The sequence below is a fragment of the Sturnira hondurensis genome, unplaced genomic scaffold (assembly GCF_014824575.4).
Source record: "Sturnira hondurensis isolate 20B ecotype Veracruz unplaced genomic scaffold, ASM1482457v3 Scaffold0022201, whole genome shotgun sequence".
Classification (NCBI taxonomy): Eukaryota; Metazoa; Chordata; class Mammalia; order Chiroptera; family Phyllostomidae; genus Sturnira; species Sturnira hondurensis.
Window position 1 is genome coordinate 481,509 of NW_028094832.1, and position 27,076 is coordinate 508,584.

Genomic DNA, 27,076 nt, shown 5'->3' on the forward strand with positions numbered 1-27,076 from the left:
AACATCTATATAGGGGTAACACAGAGAAATTTCTTTTTGGTGAACAGTTCTAGTTCTATAGCTTGACCGTGATGGTTACATGAACCTATACACATGATAAATGATATGGAACTAAACCCACACAATGACCAAAAACTAAATTATAAGTGAGGAGAAAAAAGACAAATAGGTCATGTCTTAAAACCCTTCAGTGGCTTCCTAGCTCATCCTTAATAAAATCTAATGTCCCTAATACAATCTAAAGATGCTACGGGAAAAGCACACACACAGATCTCCATCTACCCTTCTCCTTTTGTCTCAGCTCCAACTACACTGGCCTTCTTATTCTTAAACACTGCAAGCATGTTCCCACCTAAAGGCCTCTGCATTTGCTATTCCCTTCATTTGGAAAGCTTTCTCTTGATCCCTTCATTTAAGTACCTGCTCAAACGTTATCTAATCAGAGTAGTTTTCCCTGTTCCCCCTTCCCCATATAATGTCATGACTTCTTCCTCTTTTTCTCTCCATAGAATCAGCAAAAATAACTCAAATATCTTCCTCACCTGTTACTGCCCCCCTGGTATGTTCCTGTACTGGGAATAGCAGGCATGACACTATACACACAGTACTCAAGCCAGGGCACAGTACAATCCTTACGTTGTGTTTACTTCATACTCAGGATTCTCTTCTCGAATTCATCATCTACTCATCTCCTTAATCAGAGCCCTATTTCAGCTCCTTCTCAACTCTCACACATCTGCCTCTCTCCCCCAAGCCTAGCTCTTTTCTAAAATCTTTTCTACAATGCAGAGAGACCTGCATTGTAGCTTTTTATGGAATGTGAATTTAAGCACTTGCCTTTCATCAATTATAGGATGAAGTCAAATACACTTTTTAAAGTACGTAAGCATCTTCATACTCCATCTTCTTTCTAATTTTCTACATCACTTCCTACTGACTCAATGCTGATGCCTAGTGCACTGTTGACATTAGTTACTGGACACCTATAAACTTTTTAATCTTCTCCATCCTTTGCACATGTTGTTCTGACTGAAATGGCCTCTCTCCTCCCAACTCATCTCCCCACCCTTGTCACGTTAGCAAAGCACCTGACACACAGCAGGAAGACAAAACTACTGGGTAAGTGAATTAGAGAGACTAATAAAAAATGCAGAGATGAGACATAGTGGAAGATTTCTTGGACTAGTCAGCCATTTTGAACAGGTAGAAACAGGTGACAGAAAGCATAAGAAACAAACTCTATGGACTTTCTTGCTATTCTTTTAATCATGTGATATCCTATAAAAGTTGATCCTATGGCTTGGTTTGGCTAAGATCACCAGTCCAATTTCCTACGAACCAGTTACCTCCCCCAAAAGTACTTCCTGTTCCACTTGCAGAGCTTCAGCAACCACTCTGCACAGTCATCCCATAAACTCACACCACTGTTCACGAGGGGGAATCTCACGAAGAGAATGAGGCTGTCTCACTCAGACCAACAAATCATCTCAGCTAGAAAAAATCTCAAAAAAGAAAAAAAAAACCTGAAAGAAAAAGTAAGCTAAACCAATACATGTCAATACACTTTTATATATAAAAATGTAGAACAGACTATGCAGAAATGAGAATTTTTTGAAACCCCCATTTCCATGTGTTTATTTATTTCTTTAACAAATCACCATAAAGTGGCAAACAGTACTTAGTCAAATACAGTTCAGGTACATGCAAGTCAAAAGGTAAATGGCAAGTTACACTCAATGCAAATATGCAGTGCCTGTATTTCACCAACTTCTGACAATGATCTCTTAGGTATCTCCTTAAGTACTTTTTTTCAGCTCTAATTGAACTGAATTATCTGTGATACCTACATTCATCTAAGTTCCCAAAAGTAAATGCCCAAGTTTATCAGGTCACTAATTGCTTTTTAAAAACTAACCAAACAACTATACCGTAATTTGTGCTCAAAGGATTAAAATGGAATATGCATTGTTTTGAATTCCTTATATTTTATTTTTTTAATCCTCACTGGAGGACATTTGTTCATTGCTTTTAGAGAGAGGGAAAGCAATTTGTTCATTGCTTTCAGAAGCATCAATGCCAGGGAGAAGCATCCATTGGTTGCCTCCCGCTGGACTGGGGATCCATGGCCTGGATGGAGGTTTGACCTGCAACCCAGGCATATGCCCTCACCAGGAATCTAACTATAACCTTTAAGCTATAGAATGGTGATCCAACCAATTGAGTCACACTGCCCAGGGCTTCAATTCCTTAAAAAAACAAAACACACACACACACACACCCCCCACACACACATTTTCTTGCCTATACTGTTAAGTTTTCTATTAACTATTTTCTAGTGATGACTGAGCACCAATAAAAACCTTTGATCAGGAAATGCTAGCATAAAAAAAGGAAAGCATAAAAGGAAGAACAGTCCATAGAATGTCAATATGAGTATTATTTTTTAAAAAATTCTCACTCGAGGACACTTTTTCATTCCTTTTTTTTAGAAAGAGAGAGGGACACAAGGGCAGAGAGAGAAACATCAGAAACGGATTACTTGCCTCCCATGATCCTGGATCAGGGTTGAACCCACAACCTATGCCCTGACTAGAAATCAAACATGCAACCTTTTGATTATGGAATGATGGTCTAGCCAAGGCTGAATATTAATTTTTAAAGGGAGGTTTCTTCAATTTAAATTTGTATACAACTGATTATTGGTTTATTTGTTACACATAAGATAAACTGTTGCAAATTGCAGAAGAGCAAACTTAACTTGCTGATCTGATTATTACTAATAAGTGACCTATCTGAATTTAAAAATGCTCCAAAATAATAATATTTGATGAAAACAAAAATAAAACTTTTGTGTATATATACATAAGTAATCCTTCATACCACATGTCAACTTTGCTAACAGCAAAGCTACTTAGCATTTAAAACAAGACTGAAAAGATCAATATGTATCTCACAGTCTATTTTCTGCAATCATAAGTTATTTATTTGATGATTCATGTTTGGGTCTTCATCACTATTTGTGTTTCTGGATTTATTCTAAAGATTACATGAAAACAGCACATGTGGAAGATTAAAGAATACTTATTACCTCCAGAATTAGAGCTTTCACATATCATTATTAAATGTTCCAAACACACTTATTAAAACTCAAGCATTTTAAAAAAAATGTTTCAACAGTAATTGTAGTAATTAGATTTACAGTTCAGTAATAAGCTATCTGTATTACTATACTAACAGGAACTGAGTTCTGAAGTATACAGAAAAATCAATAAACAAATGATATTAACATATTTATTTATCTTTAGAGAGGAAAGAAAGGAGAGAAGGAGAGAAACATCAATGTATGGTTGCCTCTCGTGAGTCCCCTGGTGGGAACTGACCCGCAACCCAGGCATGTGCCCTAACTGGGAATCGAACAGCGATAGTGTGGTTCGCAGGCCCGTGCTCAATCCACTGAGCTACACCAGCCAGGGCTTAACATATTATTACTGGTAATATGTTAAATATTATGTATACAAACAGCATTTAATATTAATTAGTAGAGAAAAATATTCTATAATAATCACACTAGTCTATTCAATGTATTAAGATAAAAAAATTAGGAAAAAAAGCAAAGAAAAAAATTAATCCAGTAATAAATATTGGGAAATTCTGCACTATGTCCCTTTTGAGTGTAAACATGGACACAGGAAAGAGTATTGTTGAAATAACTGAAAAAAGAGATTAGCAACTTAGAACAGAAAAAATATAAAGATTACTTTATACAGATAAAGTGGCAAAAGTTTTAAAGTATATTTGAGGTGTTTTTAAAATCTGACCCATGCCAATTTTCTAGTGCTTTTCACACAAAAGAATTAAATTATGGGTTATAGACTACTTTCAAATTGAGAATGTAGGATTTTTCACAAGAATAGTTAAGAAAAATACAAAGAGTTAATAATGATTTGCATGTTTAGTTTGCAATTAAAAACTGGTATTTTGTTTATTTCATGTTTGGTCTAAAGAGTTACAGCAAATTAAACAGTATAGAAATTATTTCTTTTTCATCTATCTGTTGAGGAAAAATGAACTGAACAAGTACCCTGAGGGAAAAACTGTCTAACAAGACAAAATTCCAATAAAATTAATTACCATTATTTAAGCTACGTGTTTCTAATGTAACTAGAACAAGAATTTACCTTATTCTAGTTGAAAGATTAATACTTCCAAAAATTAAACTTTATTAAATAGAAAATGCCCAAAATGAAAATAATATAAGTTACAGGGAAGAAAAACTTCAGCATAGAATATTATAGGATGTATTTTTACATTTTGACTAGTTTTGATTGATGCCTAATAGGTTCCAGATAGGTACTAAGCCAAGCTAACGTAAGAAGTACAGACAATGTAGTTAAAACTACCAGGAAGAGTAGGTGTTACTATACATGTGTATTTTTCTAAAGAAAAATCCTAGGCTCAAAGAGTCTAAGTGATGAGCCTAAGACCACATAGCTATAGTCAGCAATAATAGAACTCATATTTGAGCTTGGGTTCATCTGACTTTAAAGCCCAAGTCTTTTCTTATTACACCTCGCTGACTCCCAACAAGATAAAATTAAAGGTATTTAAAGGGATGGAGGGCAACAAGTCAACAGACGCCAACTCAAAAGCAGTATTTTCTTAGGTTGCTGAGAGAATTAAAACTAGGTAAGCTCCCTTCTACTCCTCTCTCTCCAGCTCGTAACAGAATTACTGTTTTTATTTCTCTGACTAAACAACACTTGCCTGTGTGAGGACTATATTTTTTGCAAGGTCAAGATGCTGATTTCAAGTTTTGTTTATATTGCCAAGTATTTTCTCTCATTGATAGGGAATGGAAAATCTACTCAATTACTATTAGCCCTACACTGATGAAACATGCCATATCTGTGACCTGCCTGGCTGGCAAATTGACAGGAAACTTGTGATATGATTAATTCTGCTAATACTAAAAAGGTTAACAAAGATATTAAAGGTCAAGAGAAGTTTTCCTTAATATAAATGTTAGAATAAAACTTTTAGCTGAAGCTCAAAATAAAAGTGTTATTTAATAATTCAGATAAAAGTATAGGTAAATAAACCTGGGAATAAGTACAACTGATTAATTACTTTCACTTTTTGTGTGTGCAATAATTCATTCTCCCAGAAACTGCCTTCTGCACCAGCCAAAGAGGCAATTTAAATGGCCAAAATTACCTCCCAGAAACTTTCAAGTCTTTGATGGTAGCACTGATTTCTGTAGTAATATCCAGGAATGTGGCACTGCTTAGGCCAGGTTGGGGATGAGAGGTTGGATGCAGAGATCACACACTTTAACAGATTAGTTCTTCTGAATAATTCTACTAATAACAACTGGTATTCATGTATTTCCACCAAAATCTCTGTTAAATTCTACATATCTTACTCTTCTCCTATCTCTCTTTAAAGGACTTTTCCCATTTTATTATTTGGCTCTGTGACTTATACTAGGACTGTTTTTGTTTTTCTTCTTAAGTGAAACAAGAAATGCCATTTTCTTTAACAAGACAATTAAAATACTACAAATTCTTAAAATGTCCTCATCTATGTTGTACCTGTTTGTGGATAAATCAGACTTACTTTCTGAAGCCACTCAAACTAATGTTCAGCAGTAGCATCTTTTTCCAGTGAAAAGTTGTTGCAGTTCAAAACAAGCAAACAGGCCACAAGAGTATTGCGATATTAAATTGTCTGTATTTCTATCGTTTTTAAAAAGATTTTATTTATTTATCTTTAGAGAGGAAGGGAAGGAGAGAAGGAGAGAAATATCAATGTGTGGCTGCCTCTTGTGAGTCCCCTGCTGGGAACTGGCCTGCAACCCAGGCATGTGCCCTGACTGGGAATCGAACCTCGATCATGTGGTTTCGCAGGCCTGCGCTAAATCCACTGAGCTACACCAGCCAGGGCTGTATTTCTATCATTTTTAAAATAGTATTGTGTCATATCTGATTTGAATATAAAACAATTTGTCCTATACATGTTTGTGGGGATTTTTTTAAAGCCAAGAAATATTTGGTGTAAATGACTAAAGAGCTTAGAACTTAAGAGAAGTATTACATTTTACAAAAGCTAAAATTATTATTACTAGGTAGAGGATAACTTGCCACAGAACTGGAAAAAGCTAACTGGTGCTAAGATTTAAACATCTAAAAATGGTTAAAGGAGGGTGAGTTGGGATGTTTTCCTTTTTCTGTGAAAACACCAATATCCCTTACATCACAGGAATTTAAGAAAGTGACTGAGCCACTAAATTCACAAAGCCAGTATAAACCTACAGTTTCAGTGAAACTGCATTGAAGAGATAAGATTTAAGTTGTCTTTTAGCAACTAAGAGCCTATAATTATGCATGAACTATTTTTTCTACTGTTTTCTAAAACTGCTATTCACTTTAATTTCAACAACTCACAGGGAATGGGTTAACAAATACTAATCTAGCTGCAAATAATTGGTTTCTTTTCTTTCTTTCAATTTGTGGGATATTTTTCAAATTTTTGGCTAGATTAAAAGAATGGTACTCAGAAGGCTTTGCATGACACCTTAGTCTATGCTTAAAATGAAAGATTCGAAGACATGTAGCATAGCCACTTCTCAGACTCAGAAGATGCTTACTACCAAAGAGTTGTGATACACAGCAAAACTATCAACAGGAACCATTCAACATTTAACACACAGTATTTCTGCAGCTTGTAACTACAGGCCAGGCACTGAAGGTATGGTGAAGTCAAGACCGAAGGCAAAATAAGACATAATCTGTCCTTGAGAAACTCAATTTAGTGATCTCCCAATCAAAAAAATGGAAACCAATTGCAATTAGATTAGCTATTCTACTCTTTCCTCAAAAAAAAAAAAAAAAAAAAAACCAACTCATTCACATNCAAAAAAAAAAAAAAAAAAAAAAAACCAACTCATTCACATTTGCATTATTTTATCTTTGTAAAGGTTTTTCCTTAATTGTAAATTCTCTAAATTAACCCTCTTTTTGCACAATAAAGAAATAATAAATGATAACAATAACAAACATTTATTGAGTATTTACAGTATGCCAGGCACTAAACATTTTACAAGTATTTTCATGAATTGGAATCTTACACAGTATTTGTGTCTACTTGTTAAAATGCTGAGACCCAGCTCATCAACTTATAAGACAAAATGTATCATACAATCTTCCAGAAAAAGGAAGACAGCAGGTTTGCTGACACCACATTGACTAGATAACATGTACAAACTCCCCAGAAAGCAACAGTGACTGTTAAGTTACAGTTGCATTTTAATTAACCTTATGCTATCAGACAAGACTGCATTAGTCGTTCAAACCAACTGTTTCATGTACATGAAACTATGTCCCACACAGTGCTAAACTTCTTGGAAGGATCACCAACTTCAACTATGTTTAACAGAACTCCAGATAGGCAGTAAACGAAAAAATTTCAATTTACTTGAGCCCCTTCCATATCAGATACACAAAATGTGTAATTTATCACAATAACCTTACAGTTATTATAACTCTTACAGAACAGAAAACAAAGCTAAGACATTGTAACTGGCCCCAAATCACAAAACTAATAAATGGCCACCAGGACAGTAAACTCCACATTTTCTACTGAGCCACAAAGCAGCTTTCTTAACTACTAACAACAGAAAACCGCTATTAACTGAAACTCTGTAACTCTTAAGTACAAATACAATGGTGTTGCCAAGCTACAAAGTGTACTCTTGATAGAAGAAAAAAATTATGTGTAGAATATTTTTTTTTCTGAAAGCAAGGATAATATCCATTCCAGTTACTAAAGGAACAAACAGGCTATGTTCATTCCCAAAACACCTTTTCTGTTTTATTTTTCTCCACAGCACTTTTTTCTCTAAGACACACTATATTTTACTTATTTATGTCTTCCACTACTAAAATGTAAACTATAATGTGGACAGAAATTTTGTCTATGTTGTTCACTGCTGCATCTGCAGCATCTCAAAGGTCCCTGGCCCACACATTAGTAAGTGCTCAATAAATATTTGTGAAATAAATGAAAGTTGGGTACCCAAAAGGCAGTTGGTAAATAGAGTTTCTTTCTCTTCCCTTTACTATGCAGGAAGCACTAAAAAGGTTAACATTAAGATATTAAAGATCAAAAGAAATTTACAACTCAATACCAAATGTTTTACTGAAATAGATACTTAGAAATATAATAGAATTTATTAAAGTTTTACATTACGATTGATAGGCAAATCAGAAAGACACATTCAGCAAAGCCTCATTTATCAAGCAGTGTCAGGTGATAAAGGTATCTACACAAATAAATTTCAAACGAATGCACTTTTAAGTACCAAAACTTTGATCAATTTTCATAGAGATCTTTTGTTGATATGTATTTCCACGATTTTTACTTTGTGGCAATTCTTACTGGGATCGCCTTCTGAAACAGCAACATGTTAGCAGTCTTTTTCTGAGGAATAAGAAACTAAGTATATTCTGAAATTAGTCTAATAAAAATCAAAATGAAAAGTGTAAGTGAAATGCATAACTTTCATATAGCTGGCTAGAAGCAGTACTACTTAGAACTAAACATGATAATTTGAGGGCTGGAATCCTTAGAAAACAAAGAAAAAGATAGCCATTCTTAGTCTGACTCTATCAAGGCAGTCAAGCTTGGTGGTTAACTAAAGAAAATGTAAAAAAAAATACAGTATTAGCTACCCCTAAGAGTATTTAACTCATGGTTTTGTTTTTTTCTTTAGCAAGTGTTCTTGCTAAAAAAAAACAAAGATGCTTAAGCAAGCGTTCTTGACTTTTTAAGGCTCAGAATCATAGGATAAAACATTAAAATACAGTAAATATTCTAGAAATCTGAGCCAGTGGTAAATAGATATGAACATACATATATTCAAATTTCAGACAATTTTACTGTCTCCAAATCCTTACCATCCTAATGCAGAGAGTTTAAAATAAGGTGACATATACAGATTGTCAGAGTCTATCAAAAGATTCTCAGGTTCAGCCCGATCACCTTCCTATGCTTGGCAGCCACTACAACCTGCATCTCCAAATTCCCTGCTGCCTGAAACTGTTCACCTAATGCTCTACTAGTATCTTATGCCCCAACTTCTTCTTATTACTGTTTTGCCCCAATTTGCACATTTGCCTGTTATTACCTCATTACCCTTCTATTTTAGAGCACTGCCATTTTTGATGGATCAAATAAAGATGAGGTAAGTGAAGCAAGGGAAAAGTGCTACTACTGTTCTCTTCTGGGTCATGAGAGCTTAGTTCAGATATAATGGAATAGAAGCCTTTCTGAATTACAGTTTTATTTATGAACTGTACATATTATAGAGATTATCAAGGGCTTATTTCCAAAACATCTACAACAAAGCAAACATTCCCCTTTAAAGTATGTTGATGATCTTTAAAAAATAAACTCTTAGTATTGATCAGGTTATATAACTTTTTAAAAATGCTGTTTAAAAAAATCCAGACATTCCTCATGGGTTTTTGGGGGCATGAAATTCATGTGCGTTTCATGTAAATAGTCTACATTATACCTATTTTTCAAAATGCAGTATATTCAGAAATGGGTACATACATTTAATCCTAAGCAGTATTTTAAAGATTTTTATTACAGGGAAAACTAGAGAAGTAGAACAAACTTTTACTTCTATCAAGACACACAAGAACAATCATATTAAGACATTTCACAATTGTAATGTATTACTAATACTAAAGAAGCAATATTTAATAATGATATAATTGGGGTTCTGGGTAGTACCTACCTAACTCTGGGAGTTTAAGGACCTCATTTTATGAAGTTTAATAATTGGTATGCAAGTTTTAAACAATATCCTTAGCTGAAGGCAGGTACTTCCTTTTACTGAAGAGAGGACCTAATGTAGGTACTATTTCAATCAAATGGGATTGATCCAAGTTAAAATTAATTTTTCAGAAAATCTGTAATACATGAGATTCTGATCATTTCCCATTTCTTAATGAGTTACAAAAGCACAGCTTCTACAACGTGACAGTTCACTAAAGAGGGCTGAAAGGGTACATTTCATTAGTGTCCTTTGAGAATACTTTCAAACTCAGGAAAAGTTATTCCATGCACCCAAGAGAAAAATGAAATAATGGAGTATATTCAGTGGATGACTGACTCATCTAATTAACACATCAACTTTCAGTTGATCCTTTAAAGATTTAAATCTTAAGCACCCTCTATTAAAAACTGAGTAGATTTTAAGGGGGGAAAAAACCCCAACAGAAGTTCTGAATCACTGGAATTTTTGTTCTTTTTCCCGTTAACATACTGATAGACCATCATTCAGTATCAGTCTCATACACACTTTTAAAAAGCTATAGGATTCTTTAAAAACTAGCTTGGCCGTAACTTAACTTGTAGCTCATTTATCTGACAATTTATCCCACTGTGTCTACTTTATGTGCTCAGCCAAGGCATACAATTAGATGAAAAGTGTATCTTTGTAAGAGAATGCAACTGGTTTCAAAATCTAAAACCCCAAGCTGTCAGCATTAAAAATCAGCCACGACTTCACTGTTACAAAAAGTTTAAAGGTAGTTTTTCAAAAGCATCAATACTATGCTACTGTATGAAGAGTGTGGTAAGCAGTAGTTGCGTAAAAACTGAAAGCAAAATCCCATTCCATGCCCACCAAAATTCCAGGCCAAATCTGAAACTGCACAATGAGCATCGTACTCTCCTGAGTAAGCTAAAGCACATTTTCTAAAATGTGAATCAACCTGACCCTAACACGCGACCCTTCCCAGACTTACCTAAAACAGACAAAATGGATGCAAAATCACACTGCCTCGCTGTTGCCTCGAGCACCAACCACCTTGGCGCTCAGGAACCTCCCAATGAATCGAGGCGCCGCGGACCGCCGAGCCGGGCACCGGACTTCCACGACCCGCGCACCCGCGAGACGCCGCCCGCTGCCGGCCTCCGCGCCCCTGGAAACCCCTCTTATCAGAAACATGTGAAGAATTCCTCCCCAACGACGAGGCTGACTTGAAGAATGGGAACCTAACATCGCAAATACGCTATGTATGGAATGAGACAGGGCCAAACACACACACACACACACTCCCACGGCCTCTGACACTCGGGTGCACCACGCCGCCCCAGCGACGCCGCAGCATCAGCAACCGAAAGGTACACCTGTCACCTGCGGAGCAGCACCCGGCCATTCAGCCTCCCGGCCACAACCACGACCTCGGGGGTCCGCGGCTCGGCGGACCGAGGACGACAGCCGTCCTGTGAACCCCAGGGGGCCGCACCACCGCCGCGGGGCGGGCCCCCCGCTCCCGCGAGGCTGCACACAGCCAGCACTGGGAGGGCAACGCCGCTCCCCTCCAGGCCCCCTGAACTCCCTCGGCCTCTTCCCCCAGCACCTCGCCTGCGGGGCGCCTTTCGGCGGACCCCGGTTCCCCAAAGGAGTTTCGCGTCCCTCACCCGCATCGCGCCCTTGCCCGAGGGGCGGGCCGGGGACGCCGGCGCCCGCAGGGCCCCCCGCCCCGGGCACCCTCCCCCACCCGGGGCTCTCCCCCTCCCCCGCGACTCCCCGGAGCTCGGCCCGGCCCGATGCTCCCCACCCCCACCCGGGCTGGAGACTGGGGGGGCCTCCCTCTCCGCCTCACCGCTGGGGGAAGGAAGGAGGCGGAGGGAGGAAGAGTGAGAGGAAGGAGCGGACGCCCCGAGGGGGCCTCGCGAATCGCCGGAGCGCCCCGCAGACGGAGGGGGGTGCGGGGAGCCGAGGGGAGAGCCCAGACCCGGGAGCCCGCCGAGGCCCGGCAGCGCCGTCCGCTTACCCTTCGCCGCCGCTTCCCCCTCCTCCTCCTCGGCCGCCGCCGCCGCCTCTCCCACTAGGGCAGCCGTCTCCACCGTCGCCGCTGCCGCCTCCACCACCACGGCCGCCGCCAGCGCCGCCGCCGCCTCCGACTCCTCCCGGCAGGGGGGACACCTCAGCCCTCCCTCCCTCCCCGCTCAGCCCCTCGGATCGGCCGCCGCCGCCAACTCCCTCCGGCCGCCGCCGCCGCCGCTCGTGGCTGAGGGGGAGGGGAGGGGGTCGGGCTGGGTCGCCCCGCCGGCGGCGGCTGCAGATCAAAAACGGTGGCTGGGTGGCGTCGCCGCTCCCCGCTCCTCCGCTCGGGCTCGTTCGGCCTCCCTACCTCCCGCTGCCCCCACCCCCCTCACGCTCGCTGCCCTCCCCCCACCCCCCCCAGCTCTCGCTCGCTCTCGCCGCCGCGGTGCCAGCCCAGTGCAAATCAAAATACTGTCACACAATATGGCGGCGCGGCCGCCGGCAAACACCGCGAGATCTGCGGCCACTGCTGAGGCGGCGGTTGTGACGAGGCCTCCCCCCGCCGGGCGGCGGGGGAGCGGCGGGCTGCAGCGGCGCGGGGATGCTCTTTCTCCGCCCTGCACCCCTCCCCCGGCGCTCGCAGACTCCACGCCCGTCCTGCGGAGGCTGCAGGGAGATCGCTGCCCAGCCGCGCGGACTGGAGCTGGCCGCCGCCGCCGCGGCCGTGCGCGGGACGGCGCTGCCGCTCACGGCCCGGGAAGGGCCGGAACCCTCTCTCGATCTTTTGGGTCTTTTTTGTTTGTTTTGGTTTTTGTTTGTTTGGGTTTTTTTTGTTTTTGTTTTTGTTTTTTTGGTCCCAGCCGCACAGACTTTGGAGGGGGGTGTAAGTGTGGGGAGAAAAATGCAAGGCTTTCCCCTCGCGGAGGCCTATAGCAGTTGGGGCCGAAAGGAGAGAGGACCCCCAGCTCACGCCTGCTGGGGCCGGGGGGCAGCGCTCAGCCTCATGGCGCGGGGTCGGGGTCTCGCACTCCGGGCTCGTGGGGTGGGGAGGCGGACCCGACGCCGCAGCCCTGCAGCCGCCCGGCGCCCCCTCCGGGCCCCGGCCGTGGACCGCGGCAGGTGGGCCCACGGCGAGGCTAGTGTCAAGCCACTGCGGGGCGGGACACACCCCCTTGGAGCCCCGCGGCTCGGAAGCAGCGGGCTAAGGGAGGTGACTGGTGCAGGAGACCGGAGTCGTCCGGGAATGTGCCGGAGACGTTCTAAACGCCCGGAACGCCCGGCTTCTAGACTTCAAAAAAGGGTCCCAGTGTTTGAGTTTTCTTGAGCGCTTGGGAAACAAAACAACAAAACAAAACAACTTTAAATGCTGCAAGCGTTTTGTCGTGTCGATTTTATTTTAATTGCACGTTCCTAGAAGTCCTAGAAGCAGAGCCAAAGACACTTTAACTTGGGGGGAGAAGGGGAGACTTCTTTCTGTCCTCTTAAAGAAATATTTAATTTCCTCTAGAAAAAAAAAACCACTCAGACATTTCTCACAATGTAAAATGTTTATTTAAACATTCTAGCGCTTTCACGGTGTCCAAAACACTACGGCATTTTTTCTTCCTCTGTCCAAAATTTCCATATCTCTGCCAGTTTCTTCCTTGAAACAATGTTCTTACTCCCCAGAAAAATCCTCAAGGACCATTTTTATTCTTCTGTTTCCAGTGTGAGCGCTATAGCTACAGTTGAGGGCCTTTTTCCCCCCTTTAGAGCACGTTTTAAGTACAAGCTTCTCTAAAGGGCCTTGCCAGTCTATTTCCCTCTCATTTAAAAATACCTGAAATCTTGGGATGTAGTACGGATTCAAAACCTTTACCACTTCGAAAATCAAAAGTATTTATTACTTATAAATCAGAGTTTGTCTTTTTCCTACATTGTCGATTTCATTAAGAGGTATAAAAGTAAATTAGGATTTAAAAAATGGAAAGACTAGGGTTCTGATATATTCACTGGCAGTAGTAAGATCACTAAACTCTAATACTTTACAGTAGTCCTCTTTGAGGAATTATTTCCACACTTAAAATAATTGATGTAAAGAGAGAAACTGAATCCCTTAAGTAAATTTCACTTGCTTTTGAAACCATTATAAGCACAGAGCCAACAACTGCTTTTGAAATGCTAGAATTTTGTATTTTATACAAAAATAAATGTATTAAATGAAATGTATGGGTATATATTTTCACAGAGATATGCTTTATAAACTTAGGAATATGATAGGTGTGAATAGGTCAAGTCTAAGAACCAGTGGGTGGCAGAGAAAGTATGTGTAACAATACATCCAGGATCTCATCATGAGGAAGCATCAGACAAACCCAAATATAGGAAAACTATAAAATAATAGACATGTGCCCTTAAAACACCATGAATGTCACAAAAAGACAAAACAAACCTGTAGATTAAAGGAAACTAAATGCAATATGTGACCCTGAACTGGATCGTTTACTGGAGGAGAAAAATGCTGTAAAGGACATTATTGGGATAATTGATGCAGTTGGGATATGGACTATAGATAAAAGTACTGTATCAGTATTAAATTTCTAGAATGTTATGTATGAGAATATCTTAGTCATAAAAAAAGGCATGCAATTTTCTCACAAGTGGTTCAGAAAAATTACACACACGTAAAATCCCTCACCCTGAACTGTGTGCCTCAGTTGGTTGGGTGTCATACTGCATGAAACAAAAGGTCGCAGCCAGTTGGATTCCCCATCAGGGCACTTCTTGGGTTGCTGAGTCAGGGCATGTATGAGAGGCAACAGACTGATGTTTCTTTCTCACATTGATGTTTCTCTCTCTTTCTCTGCCCCTTACCTTTTCTCTAAAAATAAATAAAATCTAAAAAAAAACCCTCTTACATTGCACATACACATGTACAGAAATTACTAACAAAAATCTAAAACTTGGTGAATCTGTTATTATTGTTTTTTATTGAAGAATTAATTTTATTTCTATTGAGGTTGGAATATGATGAAAAAGGGTTATCTTATAAAACAAGGAATTAAAAATCAGCCATAAGGAAGAACTTCCAAAAAACAAAAGCAGATTGACTCCTAGAAAAATAATTTGCAGTACAAAAGAGAAGATATTTGCTTCTTTTGGAATCTGTAATAAAATTATAGCTTGCTTTTTAAAGATGGATTAACTGTTCTCATGCTTGAAGATGATGGTATGTGGTTTTTTTATTGTGGTGAAAAAACAATATTAAATTTACCATATTAACCATTTTATTTATTTTTTTAATATTTTTATTTAATTATTGTTCAAGTACAGTTTTCCACCCCCACTCCCAACGCAGCCCACCATGTTAACCATTTTAAATGTAGAATTCAGTAGTGTTAAGTATATTTAAATTACTGTGCAAGAGATTTCTAGAACTTTTTCAGCCTGTGACACAGAAACTCTTTTACCTACTACACACTAATTCCCTCCTCCCAGTCCATGACAACCACATGGTATGTTTAAATTCTAAGAAATGTTTAAGTATTTAAAAAACTGGATGAGTATGGAAATTTCTGTACTATTCTTGCAATTTTTCACTGTTTGAAATTGTTGCACAATTGAAAGTTTTAAAAAAAAAAGAGCTTTGGACTGCAAAGAAGTTTATGTGACTAAGGAAGAATGTTGTGAGATAGGAAGAGAGGGAGAGATCCTTTTACAATGGAACTGGCTGTCTGTTTCTCAGTAACAAGTTCGAGTTTTGGTCATTCTTCCCTATTTGATTGAATTTGGAACAAAAATAGGAACCCTTCTATATTTAGTAAATGTGATTTCCATATTTAATGATCCAATAAATATTCAGTGTTTATTATCAACAAGGCTATGTGGAGAAGAGAATAGGGAATACAAGCAGTCTGTGCCTTTCAGGTACTCTTTGGTGATTACAGAAGTAAGATATAATCCCTGTACTATGTTCGGGAGCCTTTTAGTCTGCTACTGTGCTGAGACAGTAGTTATTGGATTGGCCAAAAATTCATTTGGTTTTTTTCTATAAGGTGGTGCTAGCAGTGCTTAGTCTTTAACCTCATTCGAAACAATTTTGTTTGATGGTATTGTGACAGCTGTCATATCAGTGTGCATTTAAAAAAATAAAAATTGGTGAATTTTTGTGTAGCCATTTTAATATTTAAGATGAAGAAAATAGGCCACATTTTTGGCATATTATGTTTTATTATTTCAAGAAAAGTAAAAATGCAAGTGAAATGCAAAAAAAAAAGATTTGTGCAGTGTATGGAAAAGGTGCTGTGACTGATTAAATGTGTCAAAAGTGGTTCGTGAATCTTTGTGCTGGAAATTTCTCGTTGGACAGTGCTCCAGGGTTGGGTAGACCAGTTGAAGTTGATAGCGATCAAATCAAGACATTAATTGAGAACAATCAACATTATACCATGTGGGAGATAGCAGATGTACTCAAAGTATCCAAATCAATAAAGTTATTGGTGAAAATGAAAAAATGTGTTTTTTTGTACTGTAAAAAAAAACATACAGACTTTTTGGCCAATCCAATATTTACATTTAAATTAGCAAAACAAAATGAAACATTCAGGCCCTCCATTGCACCAGCCATATTTCAAGTGCTCATTAACCATCTTCACAGAAAGTTCTATCGAACATCACAGGTAGTAGAAGAGATTACACTATACAATTAACAGCACTACAAAGTAGACTAATAAATACTACAGAAGCTTAAAAGAAGGAGCCATTTCTTTGCAGGATGTGGAAGTGGGGAAACATTAGGAACGCTTCTGAGAATCAGATTGCATATGGACAGGAGGAAGAGGAGCAAGAATATTCCAGGTTAAGAAAATATGAACTAGGCAGAAAAAAGGAGAGGCATATTCAAGAGATAGATAGAATTTAATTCTGCATATCTACAACACAAGGTATATAAAGGAGGGTAGGTCTGTATAAAACCACAAATGCTAAGCTGCTGAGCCTGGGCTACTCTCTAGGCAATAGGAAGTGACTGATGGTCTTTGAACAAGATAAGAGACATGATAAAATATTTCTTTAAGAAGGATGATCTAGCAGCATATGTATAAAATGGGTTGTGTTTGAAGGCACTAAGACCACATAGCACTGCAAAAACCCAACCGAGGGATAACAAGGAGTTGATGTAAAGTGGTCTATCACTAAGGATGTGTTCATCTGCGTGTAACTATTCTGATTTAAAATGGCTTAAGCAATAAGGAAATCTATATCTCACAAATTTGGGGATTACGAGGTAGACTTCAGGTTGAAAAGATTCAGAACAGAAGTTTGATACTGTCATCAAGGACCAGGTTCTTTTCATGTTTGCTCTGGTGTCTTGGGTGTTGGCATCATTTTCTGGCTAATAACAAGATAGTAATGAAAGTTCCCGGTGTCATATCCTGCAATTATAATGTCCAGAGAAGAAGAGAGATCCTCTTAAGGGAGGGAATATGTTTCCGAGAACCACTCTCTCACTCCCTGGCTGACTTCCCTCCCATCTCCTAGGCCCTGGTTGAACGACGTGGCCATTCATGAAGTAGTCCTTGGTCTAGCTGATGGAACACATGTTGAGGAGTCAAAGACAGAGAGGTGAGAGTTTAAGATGGCTCTGGGGGTTAAACCTGAATGAGTACAGTACATAGGAAGAGGAGAAGTTATGGAAGAAAATACGATTGTTGCGATCGTCCTAATTTGCGGCGCCAAAGAGATATCTAGGTGGAGATGATCAATGTGTAAGAACATGGGACTGGAGTTTAGAATGAAATATCAGAAATGAGGTTATACATCGGACATCATCTGCAGAGAGAAAAAAAATACAGCCAGAGTAGAGGTGGGGTGTCTACAACACAACTCTGGAGGATGAATTGAGCAGGGGAAACATGGTCAGAGAGGTAAGTGAACCTAGGCCATATATTGCCAGAAATCAGGAAGAATGGATGGAGCTTCAAGACCAACAGTGCTAGTCAGAGATTCAAAATCATGTCCACTTAGAGACATCGGGCTGCCAACTGGAAGGTCATTGTGACCTGTGAGAGAGTTGTCCCATAGCAAGATAGGAACAGGTAGATTTCAGGAGTAAGGATAGCTAGAAGCATGAGGACTATTCTTTCAAAAAGTCTGGTAGTCATGAAAGAGAAAGTGGATGAATGAGGATGTTTATAGTAATATTTTTTAAGACTAAACATCAGAAGCAACAGAATTTTTTGAATATATTATTTAAAAATTTGAGTTTATATACTGAATTGTATGTGATACAATCATTGAAAATAATGACTAAGATTACAAAGCAGTATGAAAAAACTTTAATAATAAATGAAGGAAAAGGATAGAAAAAACTTAAATAAAACATCAAACACATGAATCACAACACTAAGAAGTACATATATACATGTGCACATAAAGATACTAGAAAAATACATAAAATAAAGTATATAATTCCTTGGAGTTGTTGGACCATGGCATATTTTTCTATTTTCCAAAGTATCTGTAATGTTTTAGAAATTTTATAATTAAGATGTATATGCATATATTTAAAATATTAAATGGGGATGGTAATGTCAGAGTACTGTAAGGTTGAAAAATATTTGCTTTTATTAGTTTTGATTTGGTAGGAAATGAGACATTTGGCCATGTTTAGAGGCTGAGGTGCAAATTTAAAGTAGTGTAAAGACTGGAGATGCAAGAATGGAGCATCCACGAGAAGCATATGGGAATAATAATGAAGACATGAAAAGAGAGTTTAACTTTTTAGGGGAAGAGACATTAGCGGAGACAGAAATAAACAAGAAAGAAAGTCCCAAAATATTTGTGTATGCGTGTGCATTTATGTGTGTACAAATTGAAAGTTGATTCTTAAATTTATGTGGAAATATAAGGATATAAAATAACTCAGACAATTTTGAAAAATGAAATCAAAAGACTCACTCTACCAAATTTAAAGACTTATTAAAAGGCTCAGTAATTAAGACAGTGTGGTATTGGCACAAGGGTATACGAAGGAACATAATAGAGGATCCAGAAATAGAACTTGATTTATGACAAAGACTCTGCTGTAACTCAGTGAGGAAAGGATGATATTGTCAATAAATGGTGCTGGAGCAATTGGCTATTTATACAGAAAAAAAGATTCTTGACTCCTACCTCATAACATACACAGAAAAATTAATTCAAGATGGGTCACAGACCTAAATGAGAAGCTAACAAAACAAAGTTGCTATTAATCAAAAGATACTATCATGAGAGTGGGTGGGGTGGAAAGAATATATTTTGATGCATACGTCTGACAATGAACTCATTCAGAATATGTATAAATTTCTCTAAATCAATAAGAAAAAACCAAATGACTAAATTTTTAGAATGGGGGAAACTCTTGAAGAGGTACTCTACAAAAGTCGATTTCCAAATAGCTGATAGTTTATAGAAAAGTGTTCAACATAATTTCATATCACAGGAGTACAAAGCACAAACACAATGACTTCTCACTACCTACCCACCAAAATGACTAAAATTAAAAAGTCTGACAGTGCCAAGTGTTGTCATATCCTGAAGTCATAATGTCCAGAGAAGAAGAGATCCTCTTAAGAGAGGGAAAATGTTTCCAAGAACCATTTCTCTCACTCCCTGGCTGACTTCCTTCCTATCTCTAAGATGGGATATAGAGCAACCTGAATTCTCATGCACGGCAGATGGGGACATAAACTGGTTCAACCAAACTGGAAATCCCTTTGGCAGTATCTAAATAAGCTAAATATATGCCTGCTCTATGACTCAACTATTTGGGTTTATTTTATGTGTCAACTTGGCAGGGTTAGGGTGTCCAGACAATTGGTCAAACATTATTTGGGGTATTTCTGCAACTGTGTCTTATATATTAACATTTAAATTGGTGGGCTTTGACTAAAGCAGTTTGTCCTTCATAGTGGATGGGCCGCACCCAATCATCGAAGGTTTGATTAGAACAAAAGAGCAACTATCCGGAGGTAGGAGAAACTCTCCAGCAGATAGTTTTCTGACTTGACTGGGAATATCAGTTCTTCCTGGTTCTCCTGTCTGATGGCTTTTGAACTGAAACTGTGACATTGGCTCTCCCTGGGTCTCTAGTTTACCAGCAGTCATTCTGTAAGTTGAATTTGTCAGCCTCCATAATCATGGGAGAAATTCCTTATCTACCTATCTATCTACCTACCTACCTATCTATCCTATTGGTTTTGTTCCCCTGGAGAACTCTGGCTTTCAACAATTTCACTCCTGTGCATATGCCCAGGAGAAATAAGTGCATAGGACAATCAAAAAGCATGTACATGAATAGTCATATAATATTAACCATAATAGCCCAAAACTGAATGTTCACAATAGCATCATTCTTAATAGCCCCAAACTGGCAACAATCCAAATGTCTATCAAGAGAAGGAAGAATAAATTGTAGTATATTTATACAATGCAGTGTTACTCAATAAAAAAGAAGGAACAAATCCATTTACTTAGGGTCAATTAATTTTCAGTGAGAATGCCAAGACAATTCAAGAGGGAGAGAGAATAGTTGTTTCAACAAATGGTACTGGGACACATGTGTATCCATACGCAAAAGTGTGAAGTTGAGAGTACACTTCACCCCATGTATATTTCCTCACTCAAATTAAACCATAAACCCAAGTGCCTGAACTTTAAAAATCTTAGAAAAAATACAGGAGTCAATCTTCATGACCTTGTGTTGAGCAGTGGTTTCTTAGATATATCAAAAGCATAAAAAACAAAAGAAAATATAGATACCTATATTAATTTAGGACCTCACCTAAATTAAAAATTAGGTAATAACTAAGGGAAATGAGAACATATGTCCACACAAAAACTTGTATATAACATTTATAGCAGCATCATTCATAGTAGCCAAAAAGTTAAAACAACCCAAATATTCCTCAACTGATAAATGATAAGCAAAGATGGTATATCCATACAATAGAATATAATTCAGCAATAAAAAGGAGTGAACTACTAATATATGTTATAACATGGATGAATCTTGAACCCACTATATTAACTAAAAGAAGCCCATCACAAAAGACCATATGCTGTATGATTCTATGTATATGAACTGTCCTGGGTAGAAAAATCCATAGAGGCAGAAAATAGATTAGTGTTTGCCAGAGGCAGGAGGAATACGGAGTGACTTTCAATTGGTACAGGGTTTTTTGGGGGGGATAATCAAAATGATCCAAAATTATATATTGGTGATGGTTTCATAGCTCTGAATATACTAAAAACCACTGAATTTTGCACTTTGAAAGTGAATTTTATGGTATGTAGACTATATTTTAATAGGAATGTTACATATTTTAAAGGAGTGAATTACTGATACACTTAACAAAATGGATGAACCTCATTAACACTCTGAAAGGGGGGAAAATCCAGACATAAAAGAATACACATTGTATGATTCCATATATGTGAAATTCAAGAACAGGCAGAACTAACTGATGGGAATACAAGTCTGAATAGTGGTTACCTCTGGGGTGGGTGCAAGGTGAGAAGTTTTGAATAGAATGTGTCATAAAGGAACCTACTGCGGTACTAGAATGTTCTACATCTTGATCTGGGTGGTGGTTGTTGGATTTAAACATATGCAAAAATTTGCTGAGCTGTACACACGAAAGTTAGATGCCATTTAGGCACTTTATAGAATACACTTGTACTTCAAGAAAAAGTAAAGAAAGGAGAAAATGAGGGAAAATGTAGGGAAACTATCTGAGAAAAAAGCGGAACATTAGAGAGGCTATGGGGGCTTCCTACCTTTCATATGTGTAAAAAGCAAGGTCTTTGCCCAGAATACGAGTGTGAGAAAAAAGCTTATGGAGAGGAGATGGTGATAAAAAGGCAGAGAGTCACTCATCTCATCTCTCCCTAGGGTAGGTCGGGCGATTCATTCACATGTGCACAAAATATGGTGTGTGTGTGTGTGTGTTTTGTGACAACGCTGATGAAAGAAGCATCAGAAGTTGTTATGAATAATTTAAAAACTTATTTTAGGAGAATAATAACAGCAGATTGATCCACGAGAAGTCAACAATCCTCTTCCCTTATTCAGCTACCCTTTGCCTCAGGACTAGACTTGAAGAAATGAGAATGGCTAATCTTCTCATCTTCATCTCCCCCTTTCCCCATATACCATAGACTCTTTAACTAAAATACGTTCCATTTGGAATAGTTTCTGTCAGCATCACTTGCAATTTTTTACATTCTATAAGAATGTCATTTACCTTTAAGCTAGACTTGGGTGCCCAGTACTTTTAGGGTTCTTCTTCACTTTTCAGTGACTATAAAATCATTTACTAAAAAATCTGTTTTTTTCTAAAAATGATGATTTTCATTTTTGAGGCCACATCATGATGCTAAACCTTATCAGAAAATATTGCTACTGTCTGGTGTAGAATATGGCATATCGATACATTGGTGTGATGCGTGAATATGCAGCAGCTCGGGGCCTCCCAATTAGAAACCAGTATTTATTATACAATGCTTTATAATTTGCAGAGTTTTCCCCCATATATTGTCTACTTTGTTCTTCACAGGTTCTTTTTGTTATATACATTATTTCTACCACTACCAATTCGTAACAAAAGATCTTAAAGTTCAAGAGGATAAATGACTTACCCAAACTAAGAAATTTAGTAAGTGAACAGTGGGCCTTTGAACAAATCCTCTTATTGCATATGCCAGGTCCTTTTCACTGTTAGGCAAGACTTCATTCTCTTTGCGTAAACAATTTACAATGGTGATAATAACAGGGCAGGCAGTTGAAGAACAAGATGTGTATCCTGGGAGTTCAGAGGAGGAGATCACAGGGAAGGTTTCTTGGAGAGGGTAGTTCACATGAGCCTTGAAGAAGGGACGAGATTGCAAGACACCAAAAAATATAAACAAAATAAAGTAGCTTTAATAGAAAGAGGGCATTTCGGGTGCTTGTGATGCAGGAGCAAAAGCACAGAAAGAGTAAGAGAAGCATAGAGCGTATTTTGGGAACATTAAGTGGTGTGGTTTTGCTGAACTATAGGGAGAACATAGTATAGTGGTGGTGGACAGACAGAAAATGGTAGCAAGGGGAACTAAATTTGGTAGGCAGTGTGTACTATTCAAGTTTTATGAACAGTAGAATATAATTGCATTTGTACTTCACTTATCCTCGGTTTAGGGAGAGAAGGAAGAGACAGGAGGTGGGGAGACCATAAAACTGGCCCTTACTAGGCAAAGGTACGGAGAACCTGAACAAAGTTGTGGCAATAACAAAGAAAGAATCAGAGCAAGAGAAATTTTGATGGTAGATTTTTAAAAAATCACTTTAGGCAAATGAAATAAAGTAGGGAGTGAGGAAGGAAAAGTCATCAAAGAAGATACTGTGATTTCTGCGCCTGAATGATGGAGAATTGCTTTCCTATTAAGAGAAACAAAGGAATAAGGTGAAGAAATTGCTTTTGGTGGGAATGATGAATTCAGTTTTTACAGTGGTGAAAAATGATTTTAGTGGTCCTGCAAACTTCTCAAACCTTCTCTGTTATTCAGATGTTTAGGGCGAGAAGTTGAATTTACAGAGAATACACACAGCCAATAGGCATTTGAAAATGAATTACCTCATTGGTAATAATGTAAATACAAGTTAAAAAACACAAAGGAGATGTTTTTCCAGCCTATTAGATAAAAGCTGAAAAGACCAACCATTCAGAAATAAATTTTAAAAATATATAGGATTTATAAGAAGAAAACTAAAAACCCAACTGAAGGACACAAAAGGAAGCTGGAAAGAAAAAGGAATATATTTTTGAGTGGGAAGACAATATTTTAAAGATGAAATCGTCTACACATTTATAAATCTAACTCAACCACAATAAAAAATTGACAAAGTGACTTTAAAGAGCATCTGGATATCTTATTAAGTGAATTGAACACACAGGCTGCAGAACAGTGTGTGCAAGTGTGTTACAGTTTCTGTAAAAAGGGGAGGGAATCACACGCGTGGAGGGAAATAGGGTGCAGCTAAGATAAAGGGGAGAGAGTGAGACATCTTGCTTTCTTCTCCCTCCTCCTTCTGGTTTAGAAAATGTGAAAGCATTACATATTTAAATTAATGAAAGTAATTGAGAGGAATGGTTAGGATAGTTTTTTAAAAGGAGAAATAATTGGGGGGTGTGGGAGGATTGGGATGATATACTCTGTTACACAGAAGGCTTGTTACAGGGGTTAAATGAGTGAACAAATGTCCAGTGTTTGCAATGGCCATGTACATACAGTATATGTGTAAATGTTGTTATTATTTTTATAATCTTGATACAGGAACTACATGACTCAAATGTCATCTATCATAAAGGAAATATATTGATAGATTATTCCTACATGATATTTAAAAACTTTTGGGTGGTGGATAATAAATTAAAAAGATGAAGAGAAATATAAACTGGAAAAACATAATTAGCACATATACGAAGGGCAAGGTCAGTCAAACCACAAATATTTTTTGAGAACTTGCTGTGGATCAGAGATGACGCTAGAGCAACAAATTTCAACTCATGAGCCATGAGAACTTTTAAAACATGCCCCACCTGACTATTTAGTCAGGGGCACCGATCTCTTTTCCCTTAGATTGTCAAATAGAAAAATGACAACAGTCAACACAATAGCCATCTGGTGTGAATGAATCAAAATTATACTTATTTTTGTCAGATTGGCAAAAAATATATTTTGTGGTGTGCTGTAGAATTTTAGTCACTATAATAGTTTATGTGTGCCATGAGAGGAAAAAGATTGAAAATCCCTGGACTAGATGCTGGCTGTATTGTGACAAAGAAGATGGTCTCAGTCCTCGTGGAGTTTACAGTCATTACCAAGTGATATCACTATCCTTAACATACAGAAGGTTATTAAAAACTGTAAGGTTGAAATCCTACAGGCTGAGAGGAGGTGGACAAAAGGCATAAACGGGTTTTTAAAAGTATTGTATGTAATCAATAAACACAGAAAAATAAAGTCATTCTCAATAGTTGCACTAAAAACAATGACATTTAATTTTTTAATTGTTAATGGTAAAAAGAAAATAAAGCAAAGCCCCAGTGTTGGCACTATGGAGACACAGACATTGCTATATCCTGGTACAGAGTTAGGATTAACGTCAGCCTCCCACAAGGGTATTTAACAACGTGCGTTGGGATTTTCAGTGTGCAAACTGTCTGACCTAGAAATTCCACTCCAAGGAAGAAATAATTAAACATATATCTGAAGATGTATGCTCCAGAATATTTATTTGAATTCTTCCTATAATAGAAGTGAAATAAAAAAGTATACAACCTGATTATATAATAAATAGTGCTCTAAAGTATAGTGCATTGATGCAATACAGTCTGAGGCAATGATTAAAGAGGATAATGTATTGGAGATGTACACACATAGAGATGGCATGAAAAGATGACACAATATTATATTAGGTGAAGAAGGTAATTACATGCTAGATTATAGAAAATACTCTGATCACATTGGAAACAGTGGGTGTGTGTCTGCATGTGGGAACGAACAGAAAAAAGTCTGTAAAGACAGACTCCAAAACATAACGTGCAGTGGCGACATTAGGGGCAACACCTTTGTTTTTTAGAAAATTAAAAAAAGATTTTTAATTTATTTCATTTTTAGACAGTGGGGAAGGGAGGGAAAAGGAGAGGGAGAGAAACATCAATGTGTGGTTGCCTCCTGTGCACCTCCCCACTGGAGACCTGGCCTGCAACCCAGGGATGTGCCCTGACTGGGAATTGAATCTTTTGGTTCTCAGGCTGATGCTCAATCCACTGAGCTACACCAGCCAGGGCAACACCTTTGTTTTATTCTTTATACTTTGGGGGGTAGTATTTTTGAATTTCTAACAATGAATATGTTACTTACACATCTACAAACAAAATAAAACTCTCCAATAAAAACAAAATAAAACTACATTTCTTAATTATTTTCCTTCAAAGGTCCTTCAGGAATAAGTTTTGTTTAACTGAATTCATGACAATGGAAATTTATTATTAAAACTCAGGTTTTGCACATCCACATTTTTTTCTGTCCAAAGTCAGTAGGGAAATCTTTTGTAAATAATAAAATATTTCAACTATTTGGAACAAAATGACAATCACAGAGTACTGACCTCATTTCCACGTTGGTTAAAAGAACTACAGAAAAATAAACCTTGACAGGGTAGCAGACAGAAAAAAAAAATCTGAGTAGCCTTGGTCTTTGGTTTGCAATAGGTTCTTCAGCAGGGATGGGTGTGTGATGAAATGGAGGACAGGTAGGGTGTTTGCCTCTTTCTTGATTGGCCATTCTGTTTAAAACTTTCCCTAAAACTTTGTAAATTCCCACGTATATAAATAAGACTGTAGGCTGCAAGAGAGCTCTCCCCTTGTCCCCGTCACTCTTCTCCATCCTTATGGAACTTGATCTTATTTGCACTTTATCTGGATATTAAGCCCTTTGGGTTCTGCACCCATTATTGCGCTAAGGTGGCTGAAAATCCTTAATTCAACCTCCTGTTTTGTGGGACTCGGGAAGCCCCAGTGCTTATTGCATTTGCAAAAGAATAGTTCTGTGACTCACAACTCTGCCTCCTTTGAACGGAAAAGAACAGTGTCTCAGCCTCAGATCTTGGGGCTGACAACAAGGTTATTTATTTGTCAGGAGTCAGTGATTTTGTGGGGGTCCCAAACATGGTCTGAAAACTAAACAGACAGAAGTGCAATTGCTGTTGGGTAGAGAGCCACACTTTAATATACTTAGATGAAAAAGAAGTTCTTATTCTCAAAAAGTTTACAAACTGCAAATTAATAAGGCTCTTTCAGGCCTTTGTATCTCTGTATATGAGGTCTGCCTACCCTCCCCAGTCACTCGCCCTGGTGAGCCCAGCAGGGGCACAGTGCCCAGCACACAGTAAGTTCTCAATAAGACTGTTTAGCCCAAATTCTATAAACCTGGAGAAGAGCACCCCCTTCTTTCCCTCCCTCTTCTTTCTCTAAGAGCAATGTTTCTATATAAATAAAAAGGAAAAAAATCGAACTTTGATTGTTTGGAGGTGGGGGAGAGGAAAGGCACTGGGTAATCGTCCATCCCTATACCTAATTATTGGTTTACTTACTAGAAAAATTCACAAAACTTTCTAAACATTTTTTCCAAAATAAATGTTGAAATGCTTGCTGTGATAAAATGGAA

At 38.3% G+C, this 27,076-nt stretch overlaps 1 protein-coding gene across 9 annotated transcripts in view; it reads right to left on the reverse strand.

The window, feature by feature from the left end:
• TAB2 (TGF-beta activated kinase 1 (MAP3K7) binding protein 2) overlaps positions 1 to 11,935 on the reverse strand; it is a 73,538-nt gene extending 61,603 nt beyond the window's left edge. For 5 of the 9 annotated variants that reach the window (XM_037034832.1, XM_037034827.1, XM_037034831.1 and 2 more), the window contains exon 1: positions 10,818 to 11,328. The gene's annotated coding sequence lies outside the window, so the exon portion shown is untranslated. Of the gene's footprint in view, positions 1 to 10,817; positions 11,336 to 11,852 lie in introns of those variants that run through there. The other 4 variants (XM_037034828.1, XM_037034835.1, XM_037034834.1 and 1 more) reach the window with 4 other exon arrangements.
• Between the last annotated feature and the right edge of the window lie 15,141 nt (positions 11,936 to 27,076).